Source organism: Sinohyriopsis cumingii, chromosome 2 (genome assembly GCF_028554795.1).
Source record: "Sinohyriopsis cumingii isolate HCF-2022 chromosome 2, ASM2855479v2, whole genome shotgun sequence".
In the NCBI taxonomy this organism is placed as follows: Eukaryota; Metazoa; Mollusca; class Bivalvia; order Unionida; family Unionidae; genus Sinohyriopsis; species Sinohyriopsis cumingii.
Window position 1 is genome coordinate 125,662,918 of NC_142962.1, and position 17,757 is coordinate 125,680,674.

The 17,757-nt window shown below is 36.9% G+C and overlaps 1 protein-coding gene across 1 annotated transcript in view; it reads left to right on the forward strand.

The window, feature by feature from the left end:
* Positions 1–17,757, forward strand: part of LOC149805765 (cap-specific mRNA (nucleoside-2'-O-)-methyltransferase 1-like) — a 132,849-nt gene that overhangs the window by 39,621 nt on the left and 75,471 nt on the right. The window lies entirely within an intron of this gene.

A 17,757-nucleotide genomic window follows, 5' to 3' on the forward strand; every position in this document is an offset into this window, starting at 1 on the left:
TGCATCAATCTGATATTGTCCTGCATCAATCTGATATTGTCCTGTATCAATCTGATATTGTCCTGCATCAATCTGATATTGTCCTGCATCAATCTGATATTCTCCTGCATCAATCTGATATTGTCCTGCATCAATCTGATATTGTCCTGTATCAATCTGATATTGTCCTGCATCAATCTGATATTGTCCTGCATCAATCTGATATTGTCCTGCATCAATCTGATATTGTCCTGTATCAATTTGATATTGTCCTGCATCAATCTGATATTGTCCTGCATCAATCTGATATTCTCCTGTATCAATTTGATATTGTCCTGCATCAATCTGATATTGTCCTGCATCAATCTGATATTGTCCTGTATCAATCTGATATTGTCCTGCATCAATCTGATATTGTCCTGCATCAATCTGATATTGTCCTGCATCAATCTGATATTGTCCTGTATCAGTCTGATATTGTCCTGCATCAATCTGATATTGTCCTGTATCAATCTGATATTGTCCTGTATCACTCTGCTATTGTCCTGTATCACTCTGCTGTTGTCCTGTATAACTCTGATGTTGTATCAATCTGCTGTTATACTGTATTGATCAGCTGTCATCCACTATTGCTCTGCTATTGTCCTGTATCACTCTGCTGTTGTCCTGTATCAATCTGATATTGTCCTGTATCAATCTGATATTGTCCTGCATCAATCTGATATTGTCCTGCATCAATCTGATATTGTCCTGTATCAATCTGATATTGTCCTGCATCAATCTGATATTGTCCTGCATCAATCTGATATTGTCCTGTATCAATCTGATATTGTCCTGTATGAATCTGATATTGTCCTGCATCAATCTGATATTGTCCTGCATCAATCTGATATTGTCCTGTATCAATCTGATATTGTCCTGTATCAATCTGATATTGTCCTGTATCAATCTGATATTGTCCTGCATCAATCTGATATTGTCCTGCATCAATCTGATATTGTCCTGCATCAATCTGATATTGTCCTGTATCAATCTGATATTGTCCTGTATCAATCTGATATTCTCCTGCATCAATCTGATATTGTCCTGTATCAATCTGATATTGTCCTGCATCAATCTGATATTGTCCTGCATCAATCTGATATTGTCCTGCATCAATCTGATATTGTCCTGTATCAATTTGATATTGTCCTGCATCAATCTGATATTGTCCTGCATCAATCTGATATTGTCCTGCATCAATCTGATATTGTCCTGTATCAATCTGATATTGTCCTGCATCAATCTGATATTGTCCTGCATCAATCTGATATTGTCCTGTATCAATCTGATATTGTCCTGCATCAATCTGATATTGTCCTGCATCAATCTGATATTGTCCTGCATCAATCTGATATTGTCCTGTATCAATCTGATATTGTCCTGCATCAATCTGATATTGTCCTGTATCAATCTGATATTGTCCTGCATCAATCTGATATTGTCCTGCATCAATCTGATATTGTCCTGTATCAATCTGATATTGTCCTGCATCAATCTGATATTGTCCTGTATCAATCTGATATTGTCCTGCATCAATCTGATATTGTCCTGCATCAATCTGATATTGTCCTGTATTAATCTGATATTGTCCTGCATCAATCTGCTGTTATACTGTATTGATCAGCTGTCATCCACTATTGCTCTGATATTGTCCTGCATCAATCTGATATTGTCCTGCATCAATCTGATATTGTCCTGTATCAATCTGATATTGTCCTGCATCAATCTGATATTGTCCTGCATCAATCTGATATTGTCCTTTATCAATCTGATATTGTCCTGCATCAATCTGATATTGTCCTGCATCAATCTGATATTGTCCTGCATCAATCTGATATTGTCCTGCATCAATCTGATATTGTCCTGCATCAATCTGATATTGTCCTGTATCAATCTGATATTGTCCCGCATCAATCTGATATTGTCCTGCATCAATCTGATATTGTCCTGTATCAATCTGATATTGTCCTGTATCAATCTGATATTGTCCTGCATCAATCTGATATTGTCCTGCATCAATCTGATATTGTCCTGTATCAATCTGATATTGTCCTGTATCAATCTGATATTGTCCTGCATCAATCTGATATTGTCCTGCATCAATCTGATATTGTCCTGTATCACTCTGCTGTTGTCCTGTATAACTCTGATGTTGTCCTGTATAACTCTGATGTTGTATCAATCTGCTGTTATACTGTATTGATCAGCTGTCATCCACTATTGCTCTGCTATTGTCCTGTATCACTCTGCTGTTGTCCTGTATCAATCTGATATTGTCCTGCATCAATCTGATATTGTCCTGTATCAATCTGATATTGTCCTGCATCAATCTGATATTGTCCTGCATCAATCTGATATTGTCCTGTATCAATCTGATATTGTCCTGCATCAATCTGATATTGTCCTGCATCAATCTGATATTGTCCTGTATCAATCTGATATTGTCCTGTATCAATCTGATATTGTCCTTCATCAATCTGATATTGTCCTGTATCAATCTGATATTGTCCTGTATCAATCTGATATTGTCCTGTATCAATCTGATATTGTCCTGCATCAATCTGATATTGTCCTGCATCAATCTGATATTGTCCTGCATCAATCTGATATTGTGCATCAATCTGATATTGTCCTGCATCAATCTGATATTGTCCTGCATCAATCTGATATTGTCCTGTATCAATCTGATATTGTCCTGCATCAATCTGATATTGTCCTGCATCAATCTGATATTGTCCTATATCAATCTGATATTGTCCTGCATCAATCTGATATTGTCCTGCATCAATCTGATATTGTCCTGCATCAATCTGATATTGTCCTGTATCAATCTGATATTGTCCTGCATCAATCTGATATTGTCCTGTATCAATCTGATATTGTCCTGTATCAATCTGATATTGTCCTGTATCAATCTGATATTGTCCTGTATCAATCTGATATTGTCCTGCATCAATCTGATATTGTCCTGCATCAATCTGATATTGTCCTGTATCAATCTGATATTGTCCTGTATCAATCTGATATTGTCCTGCATCAATCTGATATTGTCCTGCATCAATCTGATATTGTCCTGCATCAATCTGATATTGTCCTGCATCAATCTGCTGTTATACTGTATTGATCAGCTGTCATCCACTATTGGTCTGATATTGTCCTGCATCAATCTGATATTGTCCTGCATCAATCTGATATTGTCCTGTATCAATCTGATATTGTCCTGTATCAATCTGATATTGTCCTGCATCAATCTGATATTGTCCTGTATCAATCTGATATTGTCCTGCATCAATCTGATATTGTCCTGCATCAATCTGATATTGTCCTGCATCAATCTGATATTGTCCTGTATCAATCTGATATTGTCCTGTATCAATCTGATATTGTCCTGCATCAATCTGATATTGTCCTGCATCAATCTGATATTGTCCTGTATCAATCTGATATTGTCCTGTATCAATCTGATATTGTCCTGTATCACTCTGCTATTGTCCTGTATCACTCTGCTGTTGTCCTGTATAACTCTGATGTTGTCCTGTATAACTCTGATGTTGTATCAATCTGCTGTTATACAGTATTGATCAGCTGTCATCCACTATTGCTCTGCTATTGTCCTGTATCACTCTGCTGTTGTCCTGTATCAATCTGATATTGTCCTGTATCAATCTGATATTGTCCTGCATCAATCTGATATTGTCCTGCATCAATCTGATATTGTCCTGTATCAATCTGATATTGTCCTGCATCAATCTGATATTGTCCTGTATCAATCTGATATTGTCCTGCATCAATCTGATATTGTCCTGTATCAATCTGATATTGTCCTGCATCAATCTGATATTGTCCTGCATCAATCTGATATTGTCCTGTATCAATCTGATATTTTCCTGCATCAATCTGATATTGTCCTGCATCAATCTGATATTGTCCTGTATCAATCTGATATTGTCCAGCATCAATCTGATATTGTCCTGCATCAATCTGATATTGTCCTGTATCAATCTGATATTGTCCTGCATCAATCTGATATTGTCCTGTATCAATCTGATATTGTCCAGCATCAATCTGATATTGTCCTGCATCAATCTGATATTGTCCTTCATCAATCTGATATTGTCCTGTATCAATCTGATATTGTCCTGCATCAATCTGATATTGTCCTGCATCAATCTGATATTGTCCTGTATCAATCTGATATTGTCCTGTATCAATCTGATATTGTCCTGTATCAATCTGATATTGTCCTGCATCAATCTGATATTGTCCTGTATCAATCTGATATTGTCCTGCATCAATCTATTGTCCTGCATCAATCTGATATTGTCCTGTATTAATCTGATATTGTCCTGCATCAATCTGCTGTTATACTGTATTGATCGGCTGTCATCCACTATTGCTCTGATATTGTCCTGCATCAATCTGATATTGTCCTGCATCAATCTGATATTGTCCTGTATCAATCTGATATTGTCCTGCATCAATCTGATATTGTCCTGCATCAATCTGATATTGTCCTATATCAATCTGATATTGTCCTGCATCAATCTGATATTGTCCTGCATCAATCTGATATTGTCCTGTATCAATCTGATATTGTCCTGTATCAATCTGATATTGTCCTGCATCAATCTGATATTGTCCTGCATCAATCTGATATTGTCCTGTATCAATCTGATATTGTCCTGCATCAATCTGATATTGTCCTGTATCAATCTTATATTGTCCTGTATCAATCTGATATTGTCCTGTATCAATCTTATATTGTCCTGCATCAATCTGATATTGTCCTGCATCAATCTGATATTGTCCTGCATCAATCTGATATTGTCCTGTATCAATCTGATATTTTCCTGCATCAATCTGATATTGTCCTGTATCAATCTGATATTGTCCTGCATCAATCTGATATTGTCCTGTATCAATCTGATATTGTCCTGTATCACTCTGCTATTGTCCTGTATCACTCTGCTGTTGTCCTGTATAACTCTGATGTTGTCCTGGATAACTCTGATGTTGTATCAATCTGCTGTTATACTGTATTGATCAGCTGTCATCCACTATTGCTCTGCTATTGTCCTGTATCACTCTGCTGTTGTCCTGTATCAATCTGATATTGTCCTGCATCAATCTGATATTGTCCTGTATCAATCTGATATTGTCCTGTATCAATCTGATATTGTCCTGCATCAATCTGATATTGTCCTGCATCAATCTGATATTGTCCTGCATCAATCTGATATTGTCCTGTATCAATCTGATATTGTCCTGTATCAGTCTGATATTGTCCTGTATCAATCTGATATTGTCCTGCATCAATCTGATATTGTCCTGCATCAATCTGATATTGTCCTGTATCAATCTGATATTGTCCTGCATCAATCTGCTGTTATACTGTATTGATCAGCTGTCATCCACTATTGCTCTGATATTGTCCTGCATCAATCTGATATTGTCCTGCATCAATCTGATATTGTCCTGCATCAATCTGATATTGTCCTGCATCAATCTGATATTGTCCTGCATCAATCTGATATTGTCCTGCATCAATCTGATATTGTCCTGTATCAATCTGATATTGTCCTGTATCAATCTGCTATTGTCCTGTATCACTCTGCTGTTGTCCTGTATAACTCTGATGTTGTCCTGTATAACTCTGATGTTGTATCAATCTGCTGTTATACTGTATTGATCAGCTGTCATCCACTATTGCTCTGCTATTGTCCTGTATCACTCTGCTGTTGTCCTGTATCAATCTGATATTGTCCTGCATCAATCTGATATTGTCCTGTATCAATCTGATATTGTCCTGCATCAATCTGATATTGTCCTGTATCAATCTGATATTGTCCTGTATCAATCTGATATTGTCCTGCATCAATCTGATATTGTTCTGTATCAGTCTGATATTGTCCTGTATCAATCTGATATTGTCCTGCATCAATCTGATATTGTCCTGCATCAATCTGATATTGTCCTGCATCAATCTGATATTGTCCTGCATCAATCTGATATTGTCCTGTATCAATCTGATATTGTCCTGCATCAATCTGATATTGTCTTGCATCAATCTGATATTGTCCTGTATCAATCTGATATTATCCTGCATCAATCTGATATTGTCCTGCATCAATCTGATATTGTCCTGCATCAATCTGATATTCTCCTGGATCAATCTGATATTGTCCTGCATCAATCTGATATTGTCCTGCATCAATCTGATATTGTCCTGCATCAATCTGATATTGTCCTGCATCAATCTGATATTGTCCTGTATCAATCTGATATTGTCCTGCATCAATCTGATATTGTCCTGCATCAATCTGATATTGTCCTGTATCAATCTGATATTGTCCTGTATCACTCTGCTATTGTCCTGTATCACTCTGCTGTTGTCCTGTATCAATCTGATATTGTCCTGCATCAATCTGATATTGTCCTGCATCAATCTGATATTGTCCTGCATCAATCTGATATTGTCCTGTATCAATCTGATATTGTCCTGCATCAATCTGATATTGTCCTGTATCAATCTGATATTGTCCTGCATCAATCTATTGTCCTGCATCAATCTGATATTGTCCTGTATTAATCTGATATTGTCCTGCATCAATCTGCTGTTATACTGTATTGATCGGCTGTCATCCACTATTGCTCTGATATTGTCCTGCATCAATCTGATATTGTCCTGCATCAATCTGATATTGTCCTGTATCAATCTGATATTGTCCTGCATCAATCTGATATTGTCCTGCATCAATCTGATATTGTCCTATATCAATCTGATATTGTCCTGCATCAATCTGATATTGTCCTGCATCAATCTGATATTGTCCTGTATCAATCTGATATTGTCCTGTATCAATCTGATATTGTCCTGCATCAATCTGATATTGTCCTGCATCAATCTGATATTGTCCTGTATCAATCTGATATTGTCCTGCATCAATCTGATATTGTCCTGTATCAATCTTATATTGTCCTGTATCAATCTGATATTGTCCTGTATCAATCTTATATTGTCCTGCATCAATCTGATATTGTCCTGCATCAATCTGATATTGTCCTGCATCAATCTGATATTGTCCTGTATCAATCTGATATTGTCCTGCATCAATCTGATATTGTCCTGTATCAATCTGATATTGTCCTGCATCAATCTGATATTGTCCTGTATCAATCTGATATTGTCCTGTATCACTCTGCTATTGTCCTGTATCACTCTGCTGTTGTCCTGTATAACTCTGATGTTGTCCTGGATAACTCTGATGTTGTATCAATCTGCTGTTATACTGTATTGATCAGCTGTCATCCACTATTGCTCTGCTATTGTCCTGTATCACTCTGCTGTTGTCCTGTATCAATCTGATATTGTCCTGCATCAATCTGATATTGTCCTGTATCAATCTGATATTGTCCTGCATCAATCTGATATTGTCCTGTATCAATCTGATATTGTCCTGTATCAATCTGATATTGTCCTGCATCAATCTGATATTGTCCTGCATCAATCTGATATTGTCCTGCATCAATCTGATATTGTCCTGTATCAATCTGATATTGTCCTGTATCAGTCTGATATTGTCCTGTATCAATCTGATATTGTCCTGCATCAATCTGATATTGTCCTGCATCAATCTGATATTGTCCTGTATCAATCTGATATTGTCCTGCATCAATCTGCTGTTATACTGTATTGATCAGCTGTCATCCACTATTGCTCTGATATTGTCCTGCATCAATCTGATATTGTCCTGCATCAATCTGATATTGTCCTGCATCAGTCTGATATTGTCCTGCATCAATCTGATATTGTCCTGTATCAATCTGATATTGTCCTGTATCAATCTGCTATTGTCCTGTATCACTCTGCTGTTGTCCTGTATAACTCTGATGTTGTCCTGTATAACTCTGATGTTGTATCAATCTGCTGTTATACTGTATTGATCAGCTGTCATCCACTATTGCTCTGCTATTGTCCTGTATCACTCTGGTGTTGTCCTGTATCAATCTTATATTGTCCTGCATCAATCTGATATTGTCCTGTATCAATCTGATATTGTCCTGCATCAATCTGATATTGTCCTGTATCAATCTGATATTGTCCTGTATCAATCTGATATTGTCCTGCATCAATCTGATATTGTTCTGTATCAGTCTGATATTGTCCTGTATCAATCTGATATTGTCCTGCATCAATCTGATATTGTCCTGCATCAATCTGATATTGTCCTGCATCAATCTGATATTGTCCTGCATCAATCTGATATTGTCCTGTATCAATCTGATATTGTCCTGCATCAATCTGATATTGTCTTGCATCAATCTGATATTGTCCTGTATCAATCTGATATTATCCTGCATCAATCTGATATTGTCCTGCATCAATCTGATATTGTCCTGCATCAATCTGATATTCTCCTGGATCAATCTGATATTGTCCTGCATCAATCTGATATTGTCCTGCATCAATCTGATATTGTCCTGCATCAATCTGATATTGTCCTGCATCAATCTGATATTGTCCTGCATCAATCTGATATTGTCCTGCATCAATCTGATATTGTCCTGTATCAATCTGATATTGTCCTGTATCACTCTGCTATTGTCCTGTATCACTCTGCTGTTGTCCTGTATCAATCTGATATTGTCCTGCATCAATCTGATATTGTCCTGCATCAATCTGATATTGTCCTGCATCAATCTGATATTGTCCTGTATCAATCTGATATTGTCCTGCATCAATCTGCTGTTGTCCTGCATCAATCTGATATTGTCCTGTATCACTCTGCTGTTGTCCTGTATCAATCTGATATTGTCCTGCATCAATCTGCTATTGTCCTGTATCACTCTGCTGTTTTTCTGTATAACTCTGCTGTTGTCCTATATCAATCTGATATTGTCCTGCATCAATCTGATATTGTCCTGTATCAATCTCATATTGTCCTGCATCAGTCTGATATTGTCCTGCATCAATCTGATATTGTCCTGCATCAGTCTGATATTGTCCTGCATCAATCTGATATTGTCCTGCATCAATCTGATATTGTCCTGCATCAATCTGATATTGTCCTGTATCAATCTGATATTGTCCTGTATCAATCTGGTATTGTCCTGCATCAATCTGATATTGTCCTGCATCAATCTGATATTGTCCTGCATCAATCTGATTTTGTCCTGCATCAATCTGATATTGTCCTGTATCAATCTGATATTGTCCTGCATCAATCTGATATTGCCCTGCATCAATCTGATATTGTCCTGTATCAATCTGATATTGTCCTGCATCAATCTGATATTGTCCTGCATCAATCTGATATTGTCCTGTATCAATCTGATATTGTCCTATATCAATCTGCTGTTGTCCTGTATCACTCTGCTATTGTCCTGTATCACTCTGCTGTTGTCCTGTATCAATCTGATATTGTCCTGCATCAATCTGATATTGTCCTGTATCAATCTGATATTGTCCTGTATCAATCTGATATTGTCCTGCATCAATCTGATATTGTCCTGCATCAATCTGATATTGTCCTGTATCAATCTGATATTGTCCTGTATCAATCTGATATTGTCCTGCATCAATCTGCTGTTGTCCTGCATCAATCTGATATTGTCCTGTATCACTCTGCTGTTTGTCCTGTATCAATCTGATATTGTCCTGCATCAATCTGCTATTGTCCTGTATCACTCTGCTGTTGTTCTGTATAACTCTGATGTTGTCCTGTATAACTCTGATGTTGTATCAATCTGCTGTTATACTTAATTGATCAGCTGTCATCCACTATTGCTCTGCTGTTGAACTGTATCACTCTGCTGTTGACCTGCATCAATCTGATATTGTCCTGCATCAATCTGATATTGTCCTGCATCAATCTGATATTGTCCTGTATCAATCTGATATTGTCCTGCATCAATCTGATATTGTCCTGCATCAATCTGATATTGTCCTGCATCAATCTGATATTGTCCTGTATCAATCTGATATTGTCCTGTATCAATCTGATATTGTCCTGCATCAATCTGATATTGTCCTGCATCAATCTGATATTGTCCTGCATCAATCTGATATTGTCCTGTATCAATCTGATATTGTCCTGAATCAATCTGCTGTTGTCCTGTATCACTCTGTTATTGTCCTGTATCACTCTGCTGTTGTCCTGTATCAATCTGATATTGTCCTGCATCAATCTGATATTGTCCTGTATCAATCTGATATTGTCCTGCATCAATCTGATATTGTCCTGCATCAATCTGATATTGTCCTGTATCAATCTGATATTGTCCTGTATCAATCTGATATTGTCCTGCATCAATCTGCTGTTGTCCTGCATCAATCTGATATTGTCCTGTATCACTCTGCTGTTGTCCTGTATCAATCTGATATTGTCCTGCATCAATCTGCTTTTGTCCTGTATCACTCTGCTGTTGTTCTGTATAACTCTGCTGTTGTCCTGTATCAATCTGATATTGTCCTGCATCAATCTGATATTGTCCTGTATCAATCTGATATTGTCCTGCTTCAGTCTGATATTGTCCTGCATCAATCTGATATTGTCCTGCATCAGTCTGATATTGTCCTGCATCAATCTGATATTGTCCTGCATCAATCTGATATTGTCCTGTATCAATCTGATATTGTCCTGCATCAATCTGATATTGTCCTGTATCAATCTGATATTGTCCTGTATCAATCTGATATTGTCCTGCATCAATCTGATATTGTCCTGCATCAATCTGATATTGTCCTGCATCAATCTGATTTTGTCCTGCATCAATCTGATATTGTCCTGTATCAATCTGATATTGTCCTGCATCAATCTGATATTGTCCTGCATCAATCTGATATTGTCCTGTATCAATCTGATATTGTCCTGCATCAATCTGATATTGTCCTGCATCAATCTGATATTGTCCTGTATCAATCTGATATTGTCCTGTATCAATCTGCTGTTGTCCTGTATCACTCTGCTATTGTCCTGTATCACTCTGCTGTTGTCCTGTATCAATCTGATATTGTCCTGCATCAATCTGATATTGTCCTGTATCAATCTGATATTGTCCTGTATCAATCTGATATTGTCCTGCATCAATCTGATATTGTCCTGCATCAATCTGATATTGTCCTGTATCAATCTGATATTGTCCTGTATCAATCTGATATTGTCCTGCATCAATCTGCTGTTGTCCTGCATCAATCTGATATTGTCCTGTATCACTCTGCTGTTTGTCCTGTATCAATCTGATATTGTCCTGCATCAATCTGCTATTGTCCTGTATCACTCTGCTGTTGTTCTGTATAACTCTGATGTTGTCCTGTATAACTCTGATGTTGTATCAATCTGCTGTTATACTTAATTGATCAGCTGTCATCCACTATTGCTCTGCTGTTGAACTGTATCACTCTGCTGTTGACCTGCATCAATCTGATATTGTCCTGCATCAATCTGATATTGTCCTGCATCAATCTGATATTGTCCTGTATCAATCTGATATTGTCCTGCATCAATCTGATATTGTCCTGCATCAATCTGATATTGTCCTGCATCAATCTGATATTGTCCTGTATCAATCTGATATTGTCCTGCATCAATCTGATATTGTCCTGCATCAATCTGATATTGTCCTGCATCAATCTGATATTGTCCTGTATCAATCTGATATTGTCCTGTATCAATCTGATATTGTCCTGCATCAATCTGATATTGTCCTGCATCAATCTGATATTGTCCTGCATCAATCTGATATTGTCCTGTATCAATCTGATATTGTCCTGAATCAATCTGCTGTTGTCCTGTATCACTCTGTTATTGTCCTGTATCACTCTGCTGTTGTCCTGTATCAATCTGATATTGTCCTGCATCAATCTGATATTGTCCTGTATCAATCTGATATTGTCCTGTATCAATCTGATATTGTCCTGCATCAATCTGATATTGTCCTGCATCAATCTGATATTGTCCTGTATCAATCTGATATTGTCCTGTATCAATCTGATATTGTCCTGCATCAATCTGCTGTTGTCCTGCATCAATCTGATATTGTCCTGTATCACTCTGCTGTTGTCCTGTATCAATCTGATATTGTCCTGCATCAATCTGCTTTTGTCCTGTATCACTCTGCTGTTGTTCTGTATAACTCTGCTGTTGTCCTGTATCAATCTGATATTGTCCTGCATCAATCTGATATTGTCCTGTATCAATCTGATATTGTCCTGCTTCAGTCTGATATTGTCCTGCATCAATCTGATATTGTCCTGCATCAGTCTGATATTGTCCTGCATCAATCTGATATTGTCCTGCATCAATCTGATATTGTCCTGTATCAATCTGATATTGTCCTGCATCAATCTGATATTGTCCTGTATCAATCTGATATTGTCCTGTATCAATCTGATATTGTCCTGCATCAATCTGATATTGTCCTGCATCAATCTGATATTGTCCTGCATCAATCTGATATTGTCCTGTATCAATCTGATATTGTCCTGCATCAATCTGATATTGTCCTGTATCAATCTGATATTGTCCTGCATCAATCTGATATTGTCCTGCATCAATCTGATGTTGTCCTGCATCAATCTGATATTGTCCTGCATCAATCTGATATTGTCCTGTATCAATCTGATATTGTCCTGTATCAATCTGCTGTTGTCCTGTATCAATCTGATATTGTCCTGTATCAATCTGATATTGTCCTGTATCAATCTGATATTGTCCTGCATCAATCTGATATTGTCCTGCATCAATCTGATATTGTCCTGTATCAATCTGATATTGTCCTGTATCAATCTGATATTGTCCTGCATCAATCTGCTGTTGTCCTGCATCAATCTGATATTGTCCTGTATCACTCTGCTGTTGTCCTGTATCAATCTGATATTGTCCTGCATCAATCTGCTATTGTCCTGTATCACTCTGCTGTTGTTCTGTATAACTCTGATGTTGTCCTGTATAACTCTGATGTTGTATCAATCTGCTGTTATACTTAATTGATCAGCTGTCATCCACTATTGCTCTGCTGTTGACCTGTATCACTCTGCTGTTGACCTGCATCAATCTGATATTGTCCTGTATCAATCTGATATTGTCCTGCATCTATCTGCTGTTGTCCTGTATCAATCTGATATTGTCCTGTATCAATCTGATATTGTCCTGTATCACTCTGCTGTTGACCTGCATCAATCTGATATTGTCCTGTATCAATCTGATATTGTCCTGTGCTATACCAATCTCACAATTTTATTTTATTTTTTTAAATGTTTAGTATAATTTTTTTTAAAAATGTTGCGTACATGTACCTTGTTGCACACGATTACGTTGCCTTGAGACGGTCCCTCGTTGAAAGCACATGTCGGCTTTGAATGAGATCGACTGACACTCATTTCATCCATTCTGATGATTATTTCGACTCGTCACTATGTTCGAATAACTGTTAGATAATTTTGTATTATTAGATGACAATATTTTATTTTGCCTTACTTGTTTACAGTGTATTTTAATCAAAGAGGGCTTCCCGGATCGTGTTCCGCTAGATTTGTAATGGCGCCATTGTTCGCAGTACTGTAGGTTGCTGAGCACGAGATGGTAGCGTTCTCGTTTCTAACCGTATCGGAGAACCTCGAGTGTCCCCGTTGTTTATGTTTATGTAAACATCCGAGGTTGTCCAAGGGTATAGAGAGTATAAAAAAGGCCCCCGTCCTTGCAGACGGGGGACTGACAATATTGAAATCACAACCGTCTGTCTCCTTTCGGATCAAATTCTAAATCAAAATTTGTATCAGTCATGACTACTTTTATTCAGGTAAAAGCCCTTTTCTGAAAGTGTTTTGTTACTACCAATATCAAAATTCGGATTTGTCCGGATTTTGATTTATACAAAATTCGGACTTATCCTGTTTTAAAGTTATCCCAATTTCGGATTTGTCAAAAATTAGGATTTGCCTAGATTTGGATTTATACAAATTTCGGATTTGTCCAAAAACTCGGATTTAACCAGATTTTGCTTTGTACAAATTTTGGATTGCTCCAAAACTTGGATTTACCCAAATTTTGATTTATACAAATTTCGGATTGGTCCAAAATTCGGATTTGTCCAGATTTTGATTTATATAAATTTCGGATTGGTCCAAAATTCGGATTTGACCAGATTTTAATCTATACAATTTTCAGAGTTATCTGAAAATTCGGAGTTAACCAGAATTCATTTAAAGGTTTTATTTGACAGAATTTCTATTAATAGGGTTAGTACAATCAAATACATGTACTAATAAAATTAGATTTGATGATATTGCATCAAATCTAATTTAAAAACGTATTTATGCAAAAATTGTTATTTCTTAAAATATACAGAAACAATGGCGTACTAAAAAACAATAATCTTGTTTGGTTTGTATTGTATAGAAAATGTATGGTCATGAAGAAAAATTATTATTGTGTATGTCAATGTAATTGTGATCTTGTGAGATTTTTAAAAAAAAAAAGAGATAAGAGAATACAATAAAAAGTAAAACATAATTTATTCTGTATTTATTTACAAAATAAATAGCACACATTTCTTTGTTCTTCTCTATAATCTCCTCTGTCATTCTAACCTTTTATTGTACAGAAATATCAATACAAACACTACAGTCAAAAGGTTATATTCATTTCACCTCAAGCCAGTACCTGGCGAACCCAGAATATTTATGACTGAAAGAACCGTAGGAAACAGTCGTAACACCTGTATCACTCTGCTATTGTCCTGTATCACTCTGCTATTGTCCTGTATCACTCTGCTATTGTCCTGTATCAATCTGATATTGTCCTGTATCAATCTGATATTGTCCAGTTTCAATCTGATATTGTCCTGTATCAATCTGCTGTTGTCCTGTATCAATCTGATATTGTCCTGTATCACTCTGCTATTATCCTGTATCACTCTGCTGTTGTCCTGTATCAATCTGATATTGTCCTGCATCAATCTGCTGTTGTCCTGTATCAATCTGATATTGTCCTGTATCACTCTGCTGTTGTCCTGTATCAATCTGATATTGTCCTTCATCAATCTGCTATTGTCCTGTATCAATCTGATATTGTCCTGTATCACTCTGCTATTGTCCTGTATCACTCTGCTGTTGTCCTGTATAACTCTGATGCTGTCCTGTATAACTCTGATGTTGTATCAATCTGCTGTTATACTTAATTGATCAGCTGTCATCCACTATTGCTCTGCTGTTGACCTGTATCACTCTGCTGTTGACCTGCATCAATCTGATATTGTCCTGTATCACTCTGCTGTTGACCTGCATCAATCTGATATTGTCCTGTATCAATCTGATATTGTCCTGTATCAATCTGCTATTGTCCTGTATCAATCTGATATTGTCCTGTATCAATCTGATATTGTCCTGTATCAATCTGATATTGTCCTGTATCAATCTGCTGTTGTCCTGTATCAATCTGATATTGTCCTGTATCACTCTGCTATTGTCCTGTATCACTCTGCTGTTGTCCTGTATCAATCTGATATTGTCCTGCATCAATCTGCTGTTGTCCTGTTTCAATCTGATATTGTCCTGTATCACTCTGCTATTGTCCTGTATCAATCTGATATTGTCCTGCATCAATCTGCTATTGTCCTGTATCAATCTGATATTGTCCTGTATCACTCTGCTATTGTCCTGTATCACTCTGCTGTTGTCCTGTATCAATCTGATATTGTCCTGCATCAATCTGCTGTTGTCCTGTATCAATCTGATATTGTCCTGTATCACTCTGCTATTGTCCTGTATCACTCTGCTGTTGTCCTGCATCAATCTGATATTGTCCTGCATCAATCTGCTGTTGTCCTGTATCAATCTGATATTGTCCTGTATCACTCTGCTATTGTCCTGTATCACTCTGCTGTTGTCCTGTATCAATCTGATATTGTCCTGCATCAATCTGCTATTGTCCTGTATCAATCTGATATTGTCCTGTATCAATCTGATATTGTCCTGTATCAATCTGCTATTGTCCTGTATCAATCTGCTATTGTCCTGTATCAATCTGATATTGTCCTGTATCAATCTGCTATTGTCCTGTATCAATCTGATATTGTCCTGTATCAATCTGCTATTGTCCTGTATCAATCTGATATTGTCCTGCATCAATCTGATATTGTCCTGTATCAATCTGATATTGTCCTGTATCAATCTGATATTGTCCTGTATCAATCTGCTATTGTACTGTATCAATCTGATATTGTCCTGCATCAATCTGCTATTGTCCTGCATCAATCTGCTATTGTCCTGTATCAATCTGATATTGTCCTGTATCACTCTGCTGTTGTCCTGTATAACTCTGATGTTGTCCTGTATAACTCTGATGTTGTATCAATCTGCTGTTATACTGTATTGATCAGCTGTCATCCACTATTGCTCTGCTATTGTCCTGTATCACTCTGCTGTTGTCCTGTATCAATCTGATATTGTCCTGCATCAATCTGCTATTGTCCTGTATCAATCTGATATTGTCCTGTATCAATCTGATATTGTCCTGCATCAATCTGATATTGTCCTGTATCAATCTGATATTGTCCTGTATCAATCTGATATTGTCCTGCATCAATCTGATATTGTCCTGCATCAATCTGATATTGTCCTGCATCAATCTGATATTGTCCTGTATCAATCTGATATTGTCCTGTATCAATCTGCTGTTGTCCTGTATCAATCTGCTATTGTCCTGTATCAATCTGATATTGTCCTGTATCAATCTGCTGTTGTCCTGTATCAATCTGCTATTGTCCTGTATCAATCTACTGTTGTCTTGTTTCGATTTGCTGTTGTACTCTATTGATTTGCTGTTGTCCTGTATCAGTCTACTGTTGGCTTGTTTCGATCTGCTGTTGTACTGTTTCAGTGGGACCCCGAGTGGCCGAGTGGTCTAAAACACTCACTGTTACGAGTCACTGCCATCTCACCTCTGTCTGCGTGGGTTTGAGTCTCGGGCTTGGCCAGTGTGGGTATGTGAGAAAGCTTGCCAGTAGCTTCTCATGGGTCAGTGGTTCTTTCCGGGGTTTTCCTGTGTTCTTCCTCCACCATTAATACTGGCCGCCATGTATAGCCTATCATGTGCTGAAAAATGGTGTTAAACACTACAACAACAACAACAACAACAACAACAACTGTTTCAGTAGGTCCAATCTTTATCTTGATATGTGATACTAGATTAAATATGACGATTGATGCATATATCAGATTTTACAATATTCATCAGAAAAATATATAATTAATTTAATTCAGTTATTTTAACCTTGAACATTTTTGTTGTAATTTTAATTTTAAAATGCAGTTGAAGTTAATGAATTGTGAAATGGGTGACAGATAATTTTAGACCAACAGTTTGTTTAACTTTTTATGTATTGGTTTTTAAATGATTTCCATTTTTGTCTTAATAATATTTGGGCTTTGATGAACAGATAAGGGAAATTATTTTGGACTGATGCCATCACATTATTTTGATTTCTTTCTGATCACTTACAAATTGAACATTATACTTCCATGATACCTATTATTGGTATAAGACATTTGTTACAATGTATTCATTGTGATCATTCCAGCAAGTATGTGTTTGATCCTAATAAATGTCATACAGGTTTGAGAATGGTTCCCCGTATCTACCCTTCAGATGGTATAGACCTTGATCTGCTGGCATGCAGTAGCTGACTGGATTCTGTGCTGCTCCTAATTCCTCTGAATTAAATACAAGAAAATAT